The sequence below is a fragment of the Nerophis lumbriciformis genome, linkage group LG23 (assembly GCF_033978685.3).
Source record: "Nerophis lumbriciformis linkage group LG23, RoL_Nlum_v2.1, whole genome shotgun sequence".
Lineage (NCBI taxonomy): Eukaryota > Metazoa > Chordata > Actinopteri > Syngnathiformes > Syngnathidae > Nerophis > Nerophis lumbriciformis.
Window position 1 is genome coordinate 28303449 of NC_084570.2, and position 25331 is coordinate 28328779.

Sequence of the window (25331 nt, forward strand, 5' to 3'; positions counted from 1 at the left end):
ATATATATACTTGCAGTGTGTATATTTTACATATAACTTATTGTTATGAAGGTGTTACTACATTATATATATACATGCAGTGTGTATATTGTACATATTGCATATGGTTATGAAGGTGTCTGTTACTACATTATATATATACTAGCAGTGTATATTTTACATATAACTTACAGTTATGAAGGTGTCTGTTACTACATTATATATATATACTTGCAGTGTGTATATTGTACATATTACATATTCTTATGAAGGTGTTTGTTACTACATTTTATATACATACTTGCAGTGCGTATATTGTACATATTACATATTGTTAGGAAGGTGTCTGTTATTACATTATATATATACTTGCAGTGTGTATATTGTACATATTACATATTGTTATGAAGGTGTCTGTTACTACATTATATATATACTTGCAGTGTGTATATAAAACGTTTTGTAAGGAGGGTTTTTAAGTTGTTTTAAAGGCTTTGAGGGCTGCAATGGGGACTCCCATTAGCCACATCTTTCAAGTGTGTTTTTATCATCTCTAAAATCATAAAAACAATTTTAAAAAAAAAGACATCCATGTTCTTGTCTCTCATAATGATTGTGAACAATGGGCAAAAATCCAAAAAAGTGTATTTCCCCTTTAAAGGACCCATATAGTGTACAGATGACTGGAATCTTACTATCGAGTTCTTTAAATGTATGTTTTGCTTCTGAAAATGCATTTAGTAGTCATTTTGTGTAATATCAATCATCCATCCATCCATCCATCTTCTTCCGCTTATCCGAGGTCGGGTCGCAGGGGCAGCAGCCTAAGCAGGGAAACCCAGACTTTCCTCTCCCCAGCCACTTCGTCCAACTCCTTCCGGGGGATCCCGAGGCGTTCCCAAGCCAGCCGGGAGACATAGTCTTCCCAACGTGTCCTGGGTCTTCCCCGTGGCCTCCTACCGGTTGGACGTGCCCTAAACACCTCCCTAGGGAGGCGTTCCGGTGGCATCCTGACCAGATGCCCGAACCACCTCATCTGGCTCCTCTCAATGTGGAAGAGCAGCTTTACTTTGAGCTCCTCCCGGATGGCAGAGCTTCTCACCCTATCTCTAAAGGAGAGCCCCGCCACCCGGCGGAGGAAACTCATTTCGGCCGCTTGTACCCGTGATCTTGTCCTTTCGGTCATAACCCAAAGCTCATGACCATAGGTGAGGATGGGAACGTAGATCGACCGGTAAATTGAGAGCTTTGCCATCCGGCTCAGCTCCTTCTTCACCACAACGGATCGATACAGCGTCCGCATTACTGAAGACGCCGCACCGATCCGCCTGTCGATCTCACGATCCACTCTTCCCTCACTCGTGAACAAGACTCCTGGGAGTTCTTGAACTCCTCCACTTGGGGCAAGATCTCCTCCCCAACCCGGAGATGGCATTCCACCCTTTCCCGGGCGAGAACCATGGACTCGGACTTGGAGGTGCTGATTCTCATCCCAGTCACTTCACACTCGGCTGCGAACCGATCCAGTGAGAGCTGAAGATCCTGGCCAGATGAAGCCACCAGTACCACATCATCTGCAAAAAGCAGAGACCTAATTCTGCACCCACCAAACTGGATCCCCTCAACGCCTTGACTGTGCCTAGAAATTCTGTCCATAAAGGTTATGAACAGAACCGGTGACAAAGGGCAGCCTTGGTGGAGTCCAACCCTCACTGGAAACGTGTCCGACTTACTGCCGGCAATGCGGACCAAGCTCTGACACTGATCGTTAGGGAGCGGACCGCCACAATCAGACAGTCCGATACCCCATACTCTCTGAGCACTCTCCACAGGACTTTCCGAGGGACACGATCGAATGCCTTCTCCAAGTCCACAAAGCACATGTAGACTGGTTGGGCAAACTCCCATGCACCCTCAAGGACCCTGCCGAGAGTATAGAGCTGGTCCACAGTTCCACGACCAGGACGAAAACCACACTGTTCCTCCTGAATCCGAGGTTCGACTATCCGGCGTAGCTTCCTCTCCAGTACACCTGAATAAACCTAAGGCTGAGGAGTGTGATCCCATGATAGTTGGAACACACCCTCTGGTTCCCCTTCTTAAAGAGAGGAACCACCACCCCGTCTGCCAATCCAGAGGTACTGCCCCCGATGTCCACGCGATGCTGCACAGTCTTGTCAACCAAGACAGCTCCACAGCATCCAGAGCCTTAAGGAACTCAGGGCGGCTCTCAACCACCCCCGGGGCCTTGCCACCGAGGAGCTTTTTGACTACCTCAGCAACCTCAGCCCCAGAAATAGGAGAGCCCACCACAGATTCCCCAGGCCACTCTTCCCTCACTCGTCAAGAAGACTCCGAGGTACTTGAACTCCTCCACTTGGGGCATAGGAAGACGCGTTGGTGGGATTGAGGAGGTCTTCGAAGTATTCCCTCCACCGATCCACAACATCCGCAGTCGAGGTCAGCAGAACACCGTCCGCACCATACACGGTGTTGACAGTGCACTGCTTCCTCTTCCTGAGGCGGCGGATGGTGGTCCAGAATCGCTTCGAAGCTGCCCGGAAGTCGTTTTCCATGGCTTCCCCGAACTCCTCCTATGTCCGAGTTTTTGCCTCTGCGACTGCTGAAGCCGCACACCGCTTAGCCTGTCGGTACCTGTCCGCTGCCTCCGGAGTCCTATGAGCCAAAAGAACCCGATAGGACTCCTTCCTCAGCTGGACGGCATCCCTTACCTCCGGTGTCCACCAACGGGTTCTAGGATTACCGCCACTACAGGCACCAACCACCGTGCGGCCACAGCTCGAATCAGCCGCCTCGACAATGGAGGTGCGGAACATGGTCCACTTGGACTCAATGTCCAGCACCTCCCTCGTGACATGTTCAAAGTTCTTCCGGAGGTGGGAATTGAAACTCTGTCTGACAGGAGACTCTGCCAGAAGTTCCCAGCAGACCCTCACAATGTGTTTGGGCCTGCCAGGTCTGTCCGGCATCCTCCCCCACCATCGCAGCCAACTCACCACCAGGTGGTGATCGGTAGAAAGCTCCGCCCCTGTCTTCACCCGAGTGTCCAAAAAATGAGGCCGCAAATCCGATGACACAACTACAAAGTCGATCATGGAACTGCGGCCCAGGGTGTCCTGGTGCCAAGTGCACATATGGACACCCTTATGTTTGAACATGGTGTTTGTTATGGACAATCTGAGACGAGCACAAAAAGTCCAATAACCAAACACTACTCGGGTTCAGATCCAGGCGGCCATTCTTCCCAATCACGCCTCTCCAGGTTTCACTGTCGTTGCCAACATGAGCTTTGAAGTCCCCCAGTAGGACAAGGGAATCACCCGGGGGAGCACTTTCCAGTACTCCCTCGAGTGCATCCAAAAAGGGTGGGTACTCTGAACTGCGGTTTGGTGCGTAAGCGCAAACAACAGTCACCCGAAGGCGGAGGGAGGCTACCCTCTCGTCCACCGGGTTGAACTCCAACGTGCAGGCTTTGAGCCGGGGGGGCAACAAGAATTGCTACCCCACCTCGTCGCCTCTCACTGCGTGCAACGCCAGTGTGGAAGAGAGTCCAGCCCCTCTCGAGAGAACTGGTTCCAGAGCCCTTGCTGTGCGACGAGGTGAGTCCGACTATATCCAGCCGGAACTTCTCTACCTCGCGTACTAGCTCAGGCTCCTTACCCCCCAGCGAGGTGAGGTTCCACGTCCCAAGAGCTAGCTTATGTAGCCGAGGATCAGACCGTCAAGTGCCCTGCCTTCGGCTTCCGCCCAGCGGCCCATGAGTGGTGAACCCATTGGAGGAGGGACCCACGTTGCCTCTTCCGGCTGTGCCCGGCCGGGCCCCATGGGGACAGGCCCGGCCACCAGGCGCTCGCCATCGTGCCCCAACTCCGGGCCTGGCTCCAGAGTGGGGCCCCGGTGACCCGCGTCCGGGCGAGGGAAATCTGAGTCCTTGTTGATGCATTCCCATAGAAGTCTTCGAGCTGCTCTTTGTCTGATCCCTCACCTAGGACCTGTTTGTCTTGGGAGACCCTACCAAGGGGCATGAAAGCCCCCGGACAACATGCTCCTGAGATCATTGAGACACGCAAACTCCTTTACCACGGTAAGGTGGCAGCTCAGAGAGGATCCTGTCAATATCATATCAATTTCAATATCAATCAGTACTTGAGTAATAGGTAGACAACTAATTGAACGCCCCTTTACATCGCCAGACTCGTGTGACGTCATATACAGAACTTGACCCAATTCCCCGCATACACAGTGTGGATAAAGCCATGTTTAACTATTATTTTCTTTACTTCATTGTATGTTTTTTTCGCTTACATCAAAACTGTTGTGGGTAAAATTATGAGGAAAAAAATAAATAAAAATAATCGTTATTTCTGGCCTCCCCTGCTCTTCCGTTTCTTCTTCCATGGACACCACAGCCTGTGTTTCCTCATGCTTTCAAGCATGCTTGAGGAAAACATCAGTAGAAGAGGATGCAAAACAGAATCGACTTAGCTATATTTTTTCTGGTTTTTGATCGTGGATTTGGCTCTTCTTTTTCTTTTTTTTTCTTTTTAACAGACATTACGGCGCGTCGTAGTCACGTCGTGACATTGCTGGTTTTACAAGCAGAGGAGCATGTTCGTTAGCGCACAAGTACGGAGTACTCACAAGCAGACACAGTGTGTAGACAGAAAAGGGAGACCGGACGCATTTTGGCTTAAAAACTAATGATAAAGGTGAAGTTATAACACTGAAACGCCTTCAGGAAGAGGTGCTTTAAGACATGACTAAAGTCCAGTCGCAGTCTGCAGTGTTTTAGCTACTTCTAAATCACTAATCCTCGCCTCCATGGCAACAAATAAAGTACGTTTCTTACAAGTCACATTATCACTGCAGGACGAGGAATAGCTAAACATACTTCACTACACACCGTAACTCACCGGCGTCAAAATGTAAACAAACGCCATTGGTGGATCTACACCTAACAACCACTTAAATGATACCAAGTACTCTCACAATATTATGTCAGACCCACTCGACATCCATTGCTTTCGGTCTCCCCTAGAGGGGGGGGGTTACCCACATATGCGGTCCTCTCCAAGGTTTCTCATAGTCATTCACATCGACGTCCCACTGGGGTGAGTTTTTCCTTGCCCGTATGTGGGCTTTGTACCGAGGATGTCGTTGTGGCTTGTGCAGCCCTTTGAGACACTTGTGATTTAGGGCTATATAAATAAAGATTGATTGAGATTGATCGTTGTGATTGGAAATATGTCCCTGGACACATAAGGACTTTGATTATGACCAATGTATGATCCTGTAACTACTTGGTATCGAATTGATACCTAAATGTGTGGTATCATCCAAAACTAATGTAAAGTATCAAACAACAGAAGAATAAGTGATTATTACATTTTAACAGAAGTCTAGATAGAACATGTTGAAACAGAAAATATCAGATATTAACAGTAAATGAACAAGTATATTAATAAGCAATTTTTACAGCTTGTCTCTCATAATGTTGACAAAATAATAGAATATAAATGACACAATATGTTACTGCATATGTCAGCAGACTAATTAGGAGCCTTTGTTTGTTTACTTACAAATAGAAAAGTTGTCTAGCATGTTCACTATTTTATTTAAGGACAAACTTGCAATAAGAAACATATGTTTAATGTACGGCTTCACGGTGGAAGAGGGGTTAGTGCATCTGCCTCACAATACGAAGGTCCTGAGTAGTCTTGGGTTCAATCCCGGGCTCGGGATCTTTCTGTGTGGAGTTTGCATGTTCTCCCCGTGACTGCGTGGGTTCCCTCCGGGTACTCCGGCTTCCTCCCACTTCCAAAGACATGCACCTGGGGATAGGTTGATTGGCAACACTAAATTGGCCCTAGTGTGTGGATGTGAGTGTGAATGTTGTCTGTCTATCTGTGTTGGCCCTGCGATGAGGTGGCGACTTGTCCAGGGTGTACCCCGCCTTCCGCCCGATTGTAGCTGAGATAGGCTCCAGCGCCCCCGCGACCCCAAAGGGAATAAGCGGTAGAAAATGGATGGATGGATGGATGTTTAATGTACCCTAAGATTTTTTGTTAAAATAAAGCCAATAATGCAATTTTTTGTGGTCCCCTTTATTTAGAAAAGTAGCGAAAAGTATCAAAATAACTTTGGTACCGGTACCAAAATATTGGTATCGGGACAACACTACTATCGACTTAGCTTTTATTTTTCTGGTTTTTGATCGTGGATTTTGCTGTTCTTTCTCTGTTTTTTTGCAGGTTCTAACTCAATGTTTCTCACCTCGAGATTACTCCTGATTTTCAGGATCATACAAACTCCGTTTCCATATGAGTTGGGAAATTGTGTTAAATGTAAATATAAACGGAATACAATGATTTGCAAATCATTTTCAACCCATATTCAATTGAATGCACTACAAAGACAAGATATTTGATGTTCAAACTCATAAACTTTATTTTTTTTGCAAATAATAATTAACTTAGAATTTCATGGCTGCAACACGTGCCAAAGTAGTTGGGAAAGAGCATGTTCACCACTGTGTTACGTGGCCTTTCCTTTTAACAACACTAAGTAAACGTTTGGGAACTGAGGAGACATTTTTTAAGCTTCTCAGGTGGAATTCTTTCCCATTCTTGCTTGATGTACAGCTTAAGTTGTTCAACAGTCCGGGGGTCTCTGTTGTGGTATTTTAGGCTTCATAATGCGCCACACATTTTCAATGGGAGACAGGTCTGGACTACAGGCAGGCCAGTCTAGTACCCGCACTCTTTTACTATGAAGCCACGTTGATGTAACACTTGGCTTGGCATTGTCTTGCTGAAATAAGCAGGGGCGTCCATGGTAATGTTGCTTGGATGGCAACATATGTTGCTCCAAAACCTGTATGCACCTTTCAGAATTAATGGCGCCTTCACAGATGTGTAAGTGACCCATGTCTTGGGCACTAATACACCCCCATACCATCACAGACGCTGCCTTTTAAACCCTGTGCCTATAACAATCCGGATGGTTCTTTTCCTCTTTGGTCCGGAGGACACGACGGCCACAGTTTCCAAAAACAATTTGAAATGTGGACTCGTCAGACCACAGAACACTTTTCCACTTTGTATCAGTCCATCTTAGATGAGCTCAGGCCCAGCAAAGCCGACGGCGTTTCTGGGTGTTGTTGATAAACGGTTTTCGCCTTGCATAGGAGAGTTTTAACTTGCACGTACAGATGTAGTGACCAACTGTAGTTACTGACAGTGGGTTTCTGAAGTGTTCCTGAGCCCATGTGGTGATATCCTTTACACACTGATGTCGCTTTTTGATATAGTACAGCCTGAGGGATCGAAGGTCACGGGCTTAGCTGCTTACATGCAGTGACTTCTCCAGATTCTCTGAACCTTTTGATGATATTACGAACCGTAGATGGTGAAATCCCTAAATTCCTTGCAATAGCTGGTTGAGAAAGGTTTTTCTTAAACTGTTCAACAATTTGCTCACGCATTTGTTGACAAAGTGGTGACCCTCGCCCCATCTTTGTTTGTGAATGACTGACCATTTCATGGAATCTACTTTTATACCCAATCATGGCACCCACCTGTTCCCAATTTGCCTGTTCACCTGTGGGATGTTCCAAATAAGTGTTTGATGAGCATTCCTCAACTTTATCAGTATTTATTGCCACCTTTCCCAACATCTTTGTCACGTGTTGCTGGCATCAAATTCTAAAGTTAATGATTATTTGCAAAAAAAAAAATGTTTATCACTTTGAACATCAAATATGTTGTCTTTGTAGCATATTCAGCTGAATATGGGTTGAAAATGATTTTCAAATCATTGTATTCCGTTTATATTTACATCTAAGACAATTTCCCAACTCATATGGAAACGGGGTTTGTAGTTTGCTTGAGTATTTACATTTTTTCTATCTATCTATCAACTGCGACCAAAACCGTTCTTATTCAAAGTCAGAAATAATTACACTCTTGCTTGGTCCGTCCCATTTTGTGCAAGTAAATTTGACTGGCGAGGTCCATATTTTCCTCATATTCATTAGTAATGTATGCCGGCCGACCCTTTCTTTAGTTGTCTTGCTACAACTAGCAACAACACATCTGGCAGACATCTTTGATCATTCTTTTTAATTATGGTGCGAAAATATGACAACCAAAACACATACTTGGCAATATGAAATTGCCTCCAGTCTTCCGTCGGTGACGTCAACAGGCTGATGCCCACATTTTGAAGCTATAACTAAAATGTCCCAAAATGTGTAGAAACTTGTTAAAAAACAAGCCTAAAATCACTACTGTGTCTTTTTTCAGGAGGATTTTACCAGGAGACTAGGGTTGTACGGTATACCGGTACTAGTAAAGTACCGTGATACTAATGAATCATATTCAGTACTATACCCCCTCTAAAAAGTACCGGTTTCCCCATCCTTTTTTCTTTTTGATGGGCATGACGGCGCGTCGTAGTCACGTCGTGACATTGCTGGTTTTACGAGCAGAGGAGCATGTTCGCCAGCGCACAATCACAGAGTACTTACAAGCAGACACAGTGTATAGACAGAAAAGGGAGAACAGGTGTATTTTGGCTTAAAAACTAATGATAAAGGTGAAGTTATAACACTGAAACGGCCCCAGGAAGAGGTGCTTAAGACATGGCTAACGTCCATATGCAGTCTGCAGTATTTTAGCTACTTCTAAATCATTAATCCGTGTCTCCATGGCGACAAATAAAGTACGTTTCTTACAAGTATCATTCATCCCTGCAGGACGAGGAATAGCTAAACATGTTTCACTACACACCGTAGGAGGATACAATAGCTCACCGACTTCACAATGTAAACAAACGCCATTGGTGGATCTACACCTGACATCCACTGTAATGATACCAAGTACAATAGTGTATCGAGTCGATACTACAATGATTACTTCAATATTTTTTATAGTCACAAAATCTTTTTTCGTTTAAAAAAAAAAATCATATTATGTATGGAAATATGTCCCTGGACACATGAGGACTTTGAATATGACCAATGTATGATCCTGTAACTACTTGATATCGGATACATACCTAAATCATCCAAAACTAATGTATAGTATCAAACAACAGAAGAATAAGTGATTATTACATTTTAACAGAAGAGTAGATAGAACATGTTAAAACTGAAAATAAGCAGATATTAACAGCAAATGAACAAGTAGATTAATAATCAATTTTGTACCGCTTGTCCTTCATAATGTTGACAAAATAATAGAATATAAATGACACAATATGTTACTGCATATGTCAGCAGACTAATTAGGAGCCTTTGTTTGTTTACTTACTACTATAAGACAAGTTGTCTTGTATGTTTACTATTTTATTTAAGGACTAAATTGCAATAATAAACATATGTTTAATGTACCGTAAGATTTTTTGTTAAAATAAAGCCTATAATGGCATTTTTTGTGGTGCCCTTTATTAAAAAAAGTATCAAAAAGTATCAAAATACATTTTGGTACCGGTACCAAAATATTGGTATCGGGACTACCCTATTATATACCGTATTCTGCGGACCATAGGGCGCACTGCTCATGAACGGGTGTATTCTGGTCTATTATCATAAAAAAGGCGCATTAAAAGGGTCGTATTATGATATTTTTCTAAATGTAAAACACTTCCTTGTGGTCTACAAAACATGTAATGGTGGTTCTTTGGTAAAAATGTTGCAAAGATGATGTTTTACAGATCATCTTCAAGTCGCTTTCTGACAGTCACTTCAGGATGCGCCGTTTTGCGGGCGGTCTTATTTACGTGCCTCCACCTGGACAGCGCCTCCTCCCCGTCATCTTTGTTGTATCGGTAGTTTTTAGCGCTTCCATAGCGAGTCTACCGACAGAAATAAGTTAGAACTTCACGCTACTTTTTATTAGAAATGACAACAGCGGAGGACAAAATTGGACAACATCGCAATAATAAACATATGTTTAATGGTCTGTAAGATTTGTTGTTAAAATAAAGCCAATAATGCCATTTTATGTGGTCCCCTTTATTTAGAAAAGTATCGAAAAATATCAAAATACATTTTGGTACCGGTACCAATGTTATGGTACCAGGACAATGCAATGCTTGCATATTCGAAATAAACTCAAACTCAAACCCTACTGTAGACATTATGTGTAGGTCCGGAACTATAAAATAAGTGCCAATGTTATCAGTATTATCAGTTCGCTCATTTCTACTCTTGCTAAGAATGTTCAAAAGTTGCCAATCCAGATGATCGAGATTGACCCTGGAATATTGTATTTTATTTAATACTCTTTTTGTCTTCTGGAGGAAAAACAAATTCCAAAACAGAAAACAAGGTGGTCGAGGTGTTAAGAGGTTCAAATTGTAAGACCAAATCAGGCATAGTGGTCTGTGCTGAAAGCTGCTGTTACCAAGCTCGTCGTTTGGTCTCCCCTCCCTCCCTCTCACACACACACACACACACACACACACACACACACACACACACACACACACACACACACACACACACACACAGTAGCAATTATGGCAATCAGCAAGCCGACCCAATTAGTGTTTCCTGCTTGTTAAGCCCTAGGAGTTGGCTGCTCGACCACCTCACTTTGCATAACTTAATCTGCAATGACAGGGTGTGACACCCAGACTTCTGACCCTAACTAGCTGCCTCTCTGTGTGTGTGCGTGTGTGTGTGTGTGTGTGTGTGTGTGTGTGTGTGTGTGTGTGTGTGTGTGTGTGTGTGTGTGTGTGTGCGTGTGTGTGTGTGTGCAGTGGGAGAACGTTTGAGTATTATTAGGACTTTTGGTACGTCCTCACAGCGTCAGAGAGATGTTAGAAGCCACAATTAGATCTGGGGCTAGGTTAGGGGAAGGGCTGCTGCTTGTAGTTGAGGTTGTTAAGGAACTCTTCATAGGGAAAAACGCGGGTGAGAGACCCCCTATTTGTCGGACATGTGTGGTTACAATTTACAATCACCAAATTGCTCCCAGGCCGAAGAGGCAGGCGTGTGAGCCACATAGACCCAGGTGAAGAGTACTCTACCCGGGCCTGATCCTAAAGCTCGGTCTCTCTCAGGCCTCAAATTTTAACTTTTTATGGCCAAGGCAAGTGTTGCCTTAAAGGAGGGCTCATATTTTAGGGCACCAAGGCAAGTTGGAAGGAAATTATTAACATCAACATGTCAGCTTTTTGTCATTACATGCTGCCTTTAACTCTATTTTTACATTTTGATAGAGGGAGGTATTTGTTTTATTATTTATTATTTTTGTAAGTTATGTACATGCAGATGCTGTATCGGGACAGATCCATTAAGACTTTGTTGTATAGGAATTAACTATACAGAATTAAACATTAACAAAATGATGCCTCACATGACTGTTTTTTAAAGTAATACCTTTGTGACATGAAAAAAACACAAGTCATGTAAAAAAATGACTTGTGTTTTGATATCAAAATAAAACACAAAGCAGTTTGGCTAATGAAGATGAAGTCTAATAAACACGCTTTAATCTTCTCCAAAGCCTCCTCGTGGTTCAGTGCAACAGTTTGGCTAACAAAAATAAAGAGGAGTGACACCTCACACATCGAATACACAATCTTCACAGCCTGCATTCAATTCGATGAGATGACAAATCAAAGTAAAGACTTAATAAACAAGTTGTGACAACGTTCACAACACATCACCTGCTGCATGTTTCCTCACCTTAGCTCTCAGTCACAGCAGCTGATGGACGCTGTATTGCGAAAATAAAAGCAACATCAAATACTTTTCTCATTCGCTGTATAGTTTTTGTGTGGGGACAAGTGTCTCCAATATTGTCCACACCTGTTGCCATATTAACACAGCAGTGCGCTCTTAAACGCACGGCGGGAAGCGAGGAAAAATGACGTTAAACCAAGCGATTGGCTCCGTTTACTCCGAGGGGAAATCTCCGGAGCAAAATCTGTGTAGTTAGTCCGCCATGATTATCAAGCCCCCAAACGACGCTAGTGCGTACGCGCCTGACTTTGTGTTGCCTAAAATGCGTTAATAAATTACAGGTTTTCGGTAATTAAAAAATTCAACAGTTTTATTAGCTGTCGGAAATTATTCAATTTTTTTAAAGTATTTTTATTGTCAGTTTTCTTTTTTTTCCCGGACTGTAAGTCGCAGTTTTTTTCATAGTTTGGCCGGGGGTGCCTTATGTGTGAAATTATTAACACATTACCGTAAAATATCAAATAATATTATTTAGCTCATTCACGTAAGAGACTAGACATATAAGATTTCATGGGATTTAGCGATTAGGAGTGACAGATTGTTTGGTAAATGTATAGCATGTTCTATATGTTATAGTTATTTGAATGACTCTTACCATAATATGTTATGTTAACATACCAGGCACGTTCTCAGTTGGTTATTTATGCGTCATATAGCGTACACTTATTCAGCCTGTTGTTCACTATTCTTTATTTATTTTAAATTGCCTTTCAAATGTCTATTCTTGGTGGTGGCTTTTATCAATTAAATATCTCCAAAAAAATGCGACTTATACTCCAGTGCGACTTATATAAGTTTTTTTCCTTCTTTATTATGCATTTTCGGCCGGTGCGACTTATACTCCGGAGCGACTTATACTCCGAAAAATACGATACACATACAATAAAATAAATGAATAAATAAATGAATAAAGAAGTTTTTTACACAGCTTATAACGTGTAAAGACTAAATACATACAAAGAGGCTTTACATATCAGTTGAATGTCCACTTCATTAATCACATCAATTATGCCAAGACAGATACTTCTTAGGGGTTTGACTACAGTTTCAGGTTTTCCAAGATAGGTCTCCACACATCACGAAATGTATGTAAGTTACCAGATACCTCATATCCCAGTTTTTCAATGTGGAGGATTCCCACTTGCTCCCTCGACCAGGCTTCAAACTTAAGTGGTGAGTCAGATTTCCACACTCTCAAAATGCATCCATTTGCTATGACCATACCATAGGCCACCACTGTGCTAACATTCCGACCCATCTTGTCAAAATTGTTAGAAATGCCAAGCAAAGCAGTTTCAGGGTCAGGATCCAGATGTACTTTAAGTACATGAGAATACCATCTGAAAATCGAACTCCAGAAATCTTGAATCTCAGGGCATAGCCAAAACTGGTGTGCAAGTGTGCCATCTGATGCCGTCGGGAATTGTATCGTAAATTATCATTATACCGTTTACCGTTACATCCCTCGTTCATTAACAAGTAAAAAGTCGAGGACGGCCGCAGATGTTGGTAAAAAAAATTTAGGGTATTACGACAAGTCACAAGGGCGATCGCGGCTTTTCCCCGCTTTCCCAGCTCCCTCTCCTGGGGGTTTCTCATCCCTCTCCTGCCTGTGCTACTTACAGGCTAATGGACAAGTCTGTTCAAAGGCAGCACGTGAGGCGAAAAACAAGGTATTCGCCGCACAATTGCTGGAAACCTTTCCCTATTCGCGGTTTGCTTCTCTGTAAGGGGACGGATGTTTCAGCTTGTTAACCACTCAGTGGCCTAGTGGTTAGAGTGTCCGCCCTGAGATCGGTAGGTTGTGAGTTCAAACCCCGGCCGAGTCATACCAAAGACTATAAAAATGGGACCCATTACCTCCCTGCTTGGCACTCAGCATCAAGGGTTGGAATTGGGGGTTAAATCACCAAAAATGATTCCCGGGTGTGGCCACCGCTGCTGCTCACTGCTCCCCTCACCTCCCAGGGGGTCAAATGCAGAGGAAACATTTCACCACACCTAGTGTGTGTGTGACTATCATTGGTACTTTAACTTTAATTTTAATAATATATACATACGATGCAAATATAAAAAAGCTTGTTGTGAAAAATTAGTTGGAATTTCACAAGAAAAACTGAACATTTGTGCAATATTATGATAAAAGTTGGAATTTTACTCAATAACAGTCGCAATTTTAAAAGAAAAAGTTTAATATTTTGGCAATTCTATCAAAAGAGTCGTAATTTTACTCCACAAGAGTCATAATTTTACTTTAAACTTTAAAATTTTGGCAATATTATAATAATAATAATCTGAATTTTACTTGGCAAAATTATGACAAAAGTAATCATTTTACTCGAAAATGTCAGTATTTTACAAGAACAACAAGAAAATTGGGCAATATTGTGATAAAAGTCAGAGTTTTATATGATAAATGTCGCCATTTTGTAATAAAAGTAATAATCTTACATAAAAAAGTAATAATTTTACGAGAAAATATTGCAATATTACAGAAACAGAAAGAATATGAGAAATTGTTCCCAATTTTATAAGAAAAAAAGTCGACACATTGTGAGAAAAAGACTGCTTTCAGTTCATTTATTTATTTATTTTTATTTTATGTTTGTAATTGGTTTTTAATCTTCATTATTTATTTGAATTTATTACAGTATGTCTCTAAAAAGACTATAAAAATGGGACCCATTACCTTCCTGCTTGGCACTCAGCATCAAGGGTTGGAAGTGGGGGTTAAATCACCAAAAATGATTCACAGGCGCGGCCACCGCTGCTGCTCACTGCTCCCCTCACCTCCCAGGGGGTGAACAAGGGGATGGGTCAAATGCAGAGGACAAATTTCACCACACCTAGTGTGTGTGTGACAGTCATTGGTACTTTAACTTTAACTTGTTCTGTCTTTCAATGACTATACAAACTGGACGGTTGAGCATAACCCCTACTCACTGGGAACCTTTATTAAACAGTTGCCATTCAACACATACAGCATACACTTCTCCTGGTGCGTCTCTCCAAACCGTCCGGGTAGGAACACAACACATACAAGCATACCGGTAGGCGCCAATCCCGTGGGTGCTCGGGCCCCGAAGCACCCACGGACAATGCTGATCACCCCACGTGCGATTGATGGCAACTTTAAATCTTTAAAATATTTTTTTCAAAAATCAATCTTGTTGTATTTAATTTAGTGGCGAGATTGGTCTGTGTCATACAATAAAAAAGTCACAAATGACATAATCTATAATTAACAAAGCCTAACCAAGATTTCATTGTGCCCGATAATTAACTAATGACATAATCACCTAGGCTTGGTACACTTTGCACATGAGCAAAAGAAGGGCATACTTACTCAACAGCCATACATGTCACACTAATGGTGGCAGTAGGAACAATGACAACACTGTCATAAATATGTGCCATATAGTGAAACCACACTAAACAACAACGACAATTACATTTTGGAAGAATATTTGCACCGCAACACATAAACACTACAGAACAAATTCCCAGAATTCCCTGCAGCACCAACTCTTCCGGGACGCTATAATATAAACAAACGCCATTGATGGATCTACACATAACATCCACTGTAATGATGCCACGTACAGTAGCGTATCTAGTAGATACTACTATGATTATATCGATATTTTTTAACATCACAAAATCTTCTTTAGTTTTTTTTTTAAATTTATATTATGTTTATAAACTCAGGAAATATGTCCCTGGACACATGAGGACTTTGAATATGACCAATGTATGATCCTGTAACTACTTGGTATCGGATTGATACCCAAATTTATGGTATCATCCAAAACTAATGTAAAGTATCAAATAACAGAAGAATAAGTGATTATTACATTTGAACAGAACTGTAGATAGAACATGTTAAAAGAGATATTAACAGTAAATGAACAAGTAGGTTCCATCCATCCATCCATATTCTTCCGCTTATCCGGTCGGGTCGTGGGGGCAGCAGCCTAAGCAGGGAAGCCCAGACTTCCCTCTCTCCAGCCACTTCGTCCAGCTCCTCCCACGGGATCCCGAGGCGTTCCCAGGCCAGCCAGGAGACATAGTCTTCCCAACGTGTCCTGGGTCTTCCCCGTGGCCTCCTACCGGTCGGACGTGCCCTAAACACCTCCCGAGGGAGGCGTTCGGGTGGCATCCTGACCTGATGCCCGAACCACCTCATCTGGCTCCTCTCGATGTGGACAAATAGGTTAATAATTCATTTTCTACCACTTGTCCTTAATAATGTTGACAAAATAATAGAATATAAAGTACACAATATGTTACTGCATACGTCAGCAGACTAATTAGGAGCCTTTCTTTGTTTACTTACTACTAAAAGACAAGTTGTGTAGTATGTTCACTATTTTATTTAAGGACAAAATTGCAATAATAAACATATGTTTAATGTACCCTGAGATTTTTTTGTTGAAATAAAGCCAATAATGACATTTTTTGTGGTCCCCTTTATTTAGAAAAGTACCGAAAAGTACCGAAATACTTTTGGTACCGGTACTAAAATATTGGTATCGAGACAACACTAATACACACACACCGAGCACCCGCTGGCAGAAATGTAGATCGGCGCCTATGCATACAAGCTACAGACGGGAGTCTTCAAACCGGGCTCACCCCTACGACCAAAAGTTGAGATTAGTTTCCCGGTTAAACACTCATTACGGAGCCTACGTGAGGCCCTCCCCTCGCCGGCGACTGGTTGCCCCGTGACACGTGTTGCCAGGCATTAAACCTGACAGAAACCATGGTTACTGAAAACAAAAGAACTATTGTGGAGGTGCGTTTGATCTCGGGTGCGTGTGTGTGTGTGTGTGTGTGTGTGTGTGTGTGTGTGTGTGTGTGTGTGTGTGTGTGTGTGTGTGTGTGTGTGCACGAGCGTGCGTTTTTGAACTCGGTGTGAACTGCATGGAGTCTGCGGAAGCGGGAACAAAAGCACAGCGGAGCGCGCGAGTGTGGCCATCACCCTGATTGCGAAGAAGAGAACAAAATACAACACGTATCTTCCGCTCCTTTCCGGACATTCTGCATTCTCATCGCCGTTGTTCCTCCTCGCTCCAAAGCGTAGCGGGAAGTGTTTTCTGCGAGGATCTCTCCGGTGCCAATTCCATTAAAGGCCGGCTGATAAACAGGCCGAGATAATTAAAGGGGAGTGATAAACAGTGCTGCCTTAATTAAAGGGGAGTGATGAGGACACGTGTCGAAATGTTTTGTTAGCGGGTCGACGGACAGATGAAGGAGGAGAGTAATTGCTTTGGATTAAGCACGGTGGCAGAGGGGTTAGTGCATCTGCCTGACAATACGAAGGTCCTGAGTAGTCTTGGGTTCAATCCCGGGCTCGGGATCTTTCTGTGTGGAGTTTGCATGTCCTCCCCGTGACTGCGTGGGTTCCCTCCGGGTACTCCGGCTTCCTCCCACCTCCAAAGACATGCACCTGGGGATAAGTTGATTGGCAACACTAAATGGTCCCTAGTGTGTGAATGTGAGTGTAAATGTTGTCTGTCTATCTGTGTTGGCCCTGTGATGAGGTGGCGACTTGTCCAGGGGGTACCCCGCCTTCCGCCCGAATGCAGCTGAGATAGGCTCCAGCACCCCCCGCGACCCCGAACGGGACAAGCGGTAGAAAATGGATGGATGGATGGGCAGCGAGAGGGTACGCACATCTCTGGAGAGCTCTGGAGGGGCAAAAATACCTGCATCCGTAGCTCACAAAAGAGCGCCATGTTGCTTGAGGGGGGAAAAAAATGTCATTTCCTCATAAATACTTTCACACCCGAAGGCTGGCCGGTCTCGCCGCGGGCTTCAGCTGGTGTCACTGAGGAGCTGTCAGAGGCCAATTACTTGAATCACGGCCGCCTCAACAAAAGTTATTCTTTCACTTACCTTTCTTCTTCCAGAAACCTTGTGGCCTATTCATCTTCTTTAGAGGCCAGGATGAAAATGTTTAAGATTTAGAATGATGGCAACACAAATGGAAGCGGAAGAATGAGTTGCAGCGGACCGGCTGTAGAAAAGTTAGCTGCGAGGTTAAGGACCCGACATGAAAAAGGAAAATCTTTTTACCAGAACATACAAATAAAGGTAAAAAACTATCAACTTTAAGTTAACTTGCACGGAGCACAGTAGAGAAGGTTCATGCGGTTGGTTTAACAATTATGAGCAATGATTATACAAAACCCAAAACCAGTTGTCACATTGTGTAAATGGTAAATAAAAACAGAATACAATGATTTGCAAATCCTTTTCAACTTATATTCAATTGAGTAGACCGTAAAGACAAGATATTTACTGTTCGCACTGAGAAACTTAATTTGTTTTTGCAAATAGTCATTAACTTAGAATTTAATGGCAGCAATACATGGCAAAAAAGTTGTCACAGGGGCATTTTTACCACTGTGTTACATGGCCTTTCCTTTTAACAATTCCCAGTAAACGTTTGGGAATGGAGGAGACCAATTTTTGAAGCTTTTCAGGTGGAATTCTGTCCCATTCTTGCTTGATGTACAGCTTAAGTTGTTCAACAGTCGGGGGTCTCCGTTGTGGTATTTTAGGTTCCATATTGCGACACACATTTTCAATGGGAGACAGGTCTGGACTACAGGCAGGCCAGTCTAGTACCCGCACTCTTTTACTATGAAGCCACACTGTTGTAACACGTGACTTGGCATGGTCTTGCTGAAATAAGCAGGGGCGTCCATGATAACGTTGCTTGGATGGCAACATATGTTGCTCCAAAATCTGTAAGTACCTTTCAGCATTAATGGTGCCTTCCGAGATGCGTAAGTTACCCATGCTTTGGGCACTAATACACCCCCATACCATCACAGATGCTGGCTTTTCAACTTTGCGCCTATAACAATCCGGATGGTTCTTTTGCTCTTTGGTCCAGAGGACCCGACAGCCACAGTTTCCAAAAACAATTTGAAATGTGGACTCGTCAGACCACAGAACACTTTTCCACTTTGCATCAGTCCATCTTAGATGAGCTCAGGCCCAGCGAAGCCTGCGGCATTTCTGGGTGTTGTTGATAAATGGCTTTCGCTTTGCATAGTAGAGTTTTAACTTGCACTTACAGATGTAGCGACAAACTGTAGTTACTGACAGTGGTTTTCTGAAGTATTCCTGAGCCCATGTGGTGATATCCTTTACACACTGATGTCACTTTTTGATGCAGTACCGCCTGAAGGATCAAAGGTCACGGGCATTGTTGCTTATGTGCAGTGCAGATTCTCTGAAACTTTTGATGATATTACGGACCGTAGATTCTTTGCAATAGCTGGTTGAGAAATGTTCTTAAACTGTTTGACAATTTGCTCACGCATTTGTTGACAAAGTGGTGACCCTCGCCCCATCCTTGTTTGTGAATGACTGAGCATTTCATGGAAGCTGCTTTTATACCCAATCATGGCACCCACCTGTTCCCAATTAGCCTGTTCACCTGTGGGATGTTCTGAATAAGTGTTTGATGAGCATTCCTTAACTTTCTCAGCCTTTTTTGAAACATGTTGCAGACATCAAATTTCAAATGAGCTAATATTTGCAAAAATTAACACAGTTTACCAGTTCGAACATTAAGTATCTTGTCTTTACAGTCTATTCAATTGAATATGGGTTGAAAAGGATTTGCAAATGATTGTATTCTGTTTTTATTTACCATTTACACAACGTGCCAACTTCCACTGGTTTGAGGTTTTGTAGGTCCAACTTAATATGATTTTGGCATCAAATAAGGCGATTCCATGTTTTTTTCCTCTCCCTGCAGGATTTTTTTGTAATTGTTGCAGCCTCAAAATATTTGATTTCATGACATCTTTTCCAAAAAGTTGCAGCATATTTGCGCTTTTTGGCATCACCTTTAAAAGTACATGGGTTCAGTTTTTTGGGGGGAGAAATTCATCTGTATCGGAATTGACTACTGGAGTTCTGTAATTATATTTAGCGGTATATCAGAGTCACCCACCTCTTCTGAAGTTGTACGTATCATTGCAGCGACGATCTCTTCAAACAGGGTGCATTTCTATTTTATTTTTTGGCCGTGCACATCCATCTTCTTCCTGATGTAGTGCCACTTATTTCTTATTTGCTCCTGTGTGCGCTTCTCGGACTCATTGACAGCCTCACACAAACTTTGCCACTCAACCCTCTTTCGTTCACTTGAAACACGAGAAAGAAGCACCTCCTTCTTCCTTCTGGCATGTTAGCTACATGGCTCATTTCAATATGACTTGCTGCAAGCCAAGCAAACACCTGCGATCAATTCCACATTGATTGCAATGTTACAAAGAATTGTGCTTGGATTAGTGCGTCTGCACACTTAAATACATCTGATTTTTTTTTTATTGGGTAGTTTTCTAAATCCAAACGTATCTAAATTTTTTGTAGGAAATCCACGTACCTCTTAAAAAGGGTCATAGTATGATTGTTTTTTTCTAAATGTAAAACACTTCCTTGTGGTCTACATAACATGTAATGGTGGTTCTTTGGTCAAAATGTTGCATAGATGATGTTTTACAGATCATCATCAAGTCTCTTCAGGGTGCTCCGTTTTGTGGGCGCTCTTATTTGCGTGCCTCCACTACGACAGCGTCTTCTCCCCACCATCTTTGTTGCACTTTTTAGGGCTTCTGTAGCGAGTCTACTGACTAATGTATGTTAGAACTGTACGCGACTTTATACAAACCCCGTTTCCATATGAGTTGGGAACTTGTGTTAGATGTAAATATAAACGTGACTAGGGAAGGTTGTTTGGATTGGGTCATATAATTAAATACAATTAATGGCAAAGGTACTTCCGTTGGCCACCAGATGCTGACAAAATGGCAGTAATCAGACTACTGGATATTTATATATGACACGGGTGTATCGCTCCTGCTCAAATTTGTTTATTGAACTTGTGCCATCTCGCAGGCCATAGTTTAGACACCCCTGATTTATAACATACATGGATAATCCGGTTACGGTTTTCCCAATTTGTGCAAGATTGTTTTATAAATATTTCCGCAATGCCTTTCAAATATTTGGTACGCATGCAGATCCAAAATACACAACAGCAGGTACCACTAGGTAAGAAAGGTTGGTTCCGCATAATAGGGCCCCTATCACACATGAGGCCCCATGTCAACACAAGGGAAACTTGAGGAATATTCCAGCATTTTTCTGGTGTCGCTGCAGGGCTCATGAATGAAGCTAATTGTCAATTGCCTCGTTGCTCCGCCCCCAGCAAACGCCAGACGGAAACACGAATTCGGAGCTTGTCGGGATGACGACTAGGACGAAATGCGTGCCATCGTGTGTGTTGACGGACAAAACCTGCATGTCAGCGAACTCGCATCGATTAGCATCTAGTTTTCCTGTCAGAGTTCGTAAAAATCACATTAAAAAAATGATCCCGCCGGGCCTATATTCATTTGAACATTTTGTCTTCATGTTTCATTGCCATATCATTTTTCAAAGTGCCCCCCCACCCCCAAAAAAAATCCTAATCGCATGCAACGACTCCTCTGATACACTCGCATTGCTGCAGCACACAGCTTCTCCAGCCAGAAATTTACAGCCCGTATTCACACCACGCATAAAACATATGCCTCACCTCTCCACCTCAGTGTGTGTGTGTGTGTGTGTGTGTGTGTGTGTGTGTGTGTGTGTGTGTGTGTGTGTGTGTGTGTGTGTGTGTGTGTGTGTGTGTGTGTGTGCGTGTTCTTGTATTTCTACCCTTCTTGAGACATCAACAAGGAAAAGTACCTTCCATATGAGGAGGTGTGAACAAGTTAGGACATAAATCATGGTCCCAATATGGAAGATCATTGCCTCTAATAGAGAATGTCTCATTTGCACCCCTGGTACATATCAAAATCCATCCATCCATCCATTTTCCACCGTTATTCCCTTCGGGGTCGCGGGGGGCGCTGGAGCCTATCTCAGCTACAATCGGGCGGAAGGCGGCGTACACCCTGGACAAGTCGCCACCTCAAAATAAATATCAAAATTAAGGTGGTCCCAAAAAAGAGGGCTTTTTCAAATTGACTGTGTGTCGGTTTTAAAAGTGCTCCCCCTCTGGTCAACATATGAAATAACAAGTGTGTGTAAGAAATTGAAATGTGCCCCCTTTGGCCAAAAGTAATTAAAAAAATTAAATAAATATGTATATAGAGACATATTGTAATAACTTGAAGTAAATAATGAAGATTAAAAAACAATTACAAACAAAAAATAAAAAAAATGAACTAAAAGTAGTCTTTTTCTCACAATGTGTCGACTTTTTTCTTATGAAATTGGGAACAATTTCTCTTATTCTTTCTGTTTCTGTAATATCGCAATATTTTCTCGTAAAAGTATTACTTTTTTCATGTAAAATGATTACTTTGTAATGCAAAATGGCAACATTTGTCATATACAATTCTGACTTTTATCACAATATTGCCAATTGTTTTGTTGTTCTTGTAAAACAGTGACATATTTTGAGTAAAATTAGGACTTTTGTCAGAATTTTGCCAAGTAAAATTCCAACATTTTAAAGTTTCCTTATAAAATGGTGACTTTTGTCGAGTAAAATTACGACTTTTTTTCATAAAATTGCCAAAATGTTAAATAAATGATAAATGGGTTGTACTTGTATAGCGCTTTTCTACCTTCAAGGTACTCAAAGCGCTTTGACACTACTTCCACATTTACCCATTCACACACACATTCACACACTGATGGAGGGAGCTGCCATGCAAGGCGCTAACCAGCACCCATCAGGAGCAAGGGTGAAGTGTCTTGCTCAGGACACAACGGACATGACGAGGTTGGTACTAGGTGGGGATTGAACCAGGGACCCTCGGGTCGCGCACGGCCATTCTTCCACTGCGCCACGCCGTCCCGTTAAGCTTTTTTCTGTAAAATTGCGACTGTTATTGAGTAAAATTCCAACTTTTATCATAATAGTGTACAAATGTTCAGTTTTTCTTGTCAAATTTCGACTTGCGTTGAGTAAAATGACAACTTTTATTATAATACTGCCAAAATTCTAAATTTTTCTTGTGAAATTGTGACCTTTTCCTTGTGAAATTTCAACTAATTTTTTACAACAAGCTTTTTTATATTTGCATAGTATGTATATATTATTAATGTTGTAAATACAAATCTTTATATATCTAGAAAGGGTGGTCCTAAGGAGGTAGGCATTTTTCGGAGGTCTCAAGAAGGTAATAAATACAAGAGTGAGTGAGTGTGTGTGTGTGTGTGTGTGTGTGTGTGTGTGTGTGTGTGTGTGTGTGTGTGTGTGTGTGTGTGTGTGTGTGTGTGTGTGTGTGTGTGTGTGCAAGCAGGTAGGAGGACCATCTGCGGCGTAGATCACAGACAGATGTGCGAGGCCGCACCACCAGGCCAGATCACCTTACATAAATACTTTACCATGTGAGGGACTCATTTGGCCACATTAATTGACGGTAAACTGGCCCCGTAACGACGGGCCCCCGCGCTCCCGCATCACAGGTGGCTTCTTTCACTCACAGGAGCGACGAGTGGGTAGCCGCTGGTAACTGGACGCTGATCAAAAGGAAGATTGACATAAATAAAGAGCCTGCAGGAATGCATTGTGCAAACAAAATATGAGCCGGGCCCCCCAAACATTCCCTGGAGGGGAGGGCCGAGGAGGGGTCGGCGAGCGGGTGAGCGAGGGAGCGAGGGTGGGGGCGGTCCAGTACTTTTTTTTTTCCTTCTTCTTTATTCCCTCTTGTGCTGCTGTCTTTCATTTTCCAGCCTCGGCGTTCAAAGGCGTATTAAAAAACAAGAGCCGGTTTGTGCCAAAGTACCGGGAAGAAGAGGTGATAGATGCTCTGCTTTTTTTTTGGCGGACGAGATGTGAAAACAGATGTTTGCAGGGCCTGCTGGGGTGGATTTCACCCCTCCAGTGACAGTCTAATGTTCTGCCACCTTTTGTTGTCACTTCCAAACAGTACCAAAGCTTCTCCATGGCCACACTGATATTTAATCCTTGCTCAATGAACCTTTGATATGGTAGCCGTCACCCGTGGGCCCCTGAGGTTTGTGCACACACACACACACACACACACACACACACACACACACACACACACACACACACACACACACACACACACAACACTGCCCTGGGGAACTTCCGTGTGTCTTTCTGCTGTCTGTTTGTCTCCATGTAGGGCTTTAAATCTAGAGAGGAAAACAAAGTGGCATAGAAGCCATACACACACACACACACACACACACACACACACGTAACACTACCATAAGAGGAGTTTACAGCTGGCACTGCACCATCAACCAGCGCTGGGACGTTTTTCGTTTTTTCTTTCCAAAATAGAACCAAATACCACATCAGTGGAACTGCAAAGGCATACAGCAGAGCATGGGGGCGGTAGGTAGGAAGATGGTGGTCCTCAAATCCACACAAAGGATTCCGCAGTTTAAAAGCATTGCATTCACTTTTTTTTTTTCCATATAATAATTGGATTTACATAATAGGGGTGTCAAAAAAAAAAAAAAAAAGATTTTCAGATCAATCACAGATTATTTGTAACAATTCTTAATTGATAAAAAATTCTAAAGATAGATTTTGGATTTTTTTTGTTTTTAATGATTCACAGACAAATCATGTTGATTACAATGACAAGCTTAATGTTGTTGAGCCAGAGGAATATGTTTTAGAGGAAAAAACTAACAAAACCTTTCAATATATTCCATTGCTGAAGTTATTGGAGCAGTTACATACCCCGTTTCCATATGAGTTGGGAAATTGTGTCAGATGTAAATATAAACGGAATACAATGATTTGCAAATCATTTTCAACCCATATTCAGTTGAATATGCTACAAAGACAACATATTTGATGTTCAAACTAATAAAAAAAAAATTTTTTTTGCAAATAATCATTAACTTTAGAATTTGATGCCAGCAACACGTGACAAAGAAGTTGGGAAAGGTGGCAATAAATACTGATAAAGTTGAGGAATGCTCATCAAACACTTATTTGGAACATCCCACAGATGAACAGGCTAATTGGGAACAGGTGGGTGCCATGATTGGGTATAAAAGTAGATTCCATGAAATGCTCAGTCATTCACAAACAAGGATGGGGCGAGGGTCACCACTTTGTCAACAAATGCATGAGCAAATTGTTAAACAGTTTAAGAAAAACCTTTCTCAAGCAGCTATTGCAAGGAATTTAGGGATTTCACCATCTACGGTCCGTAATATCATCAAAGTGTTCAGAGAATCTGGAGAAATCACTGCACGTAAGCAGCTAAGCCTGTGACCTTCGATCCCTCAGGCTGTACTGCATCAACAAGCGACATCAGTGTGTAAAGGATATCACCACACGGGCTCAAGAACGCTTCAGAAACCCACTGTCAGTAACTACAGTTGGTCGCTACATCTGTAAGTGCAAGATAAAACTCTCCTATGCAAGGCGAAAACCGTTTATCAACAACACCCAGAAACGCCGTCGGCTTCGCTGTGCCCGAGCTCATCTAAGATGGACTGATACAAAGTGGAAAAGTGTTCTGTGGTCTGACGAGTCCACATTTCAAATTGTTTTTGGAAA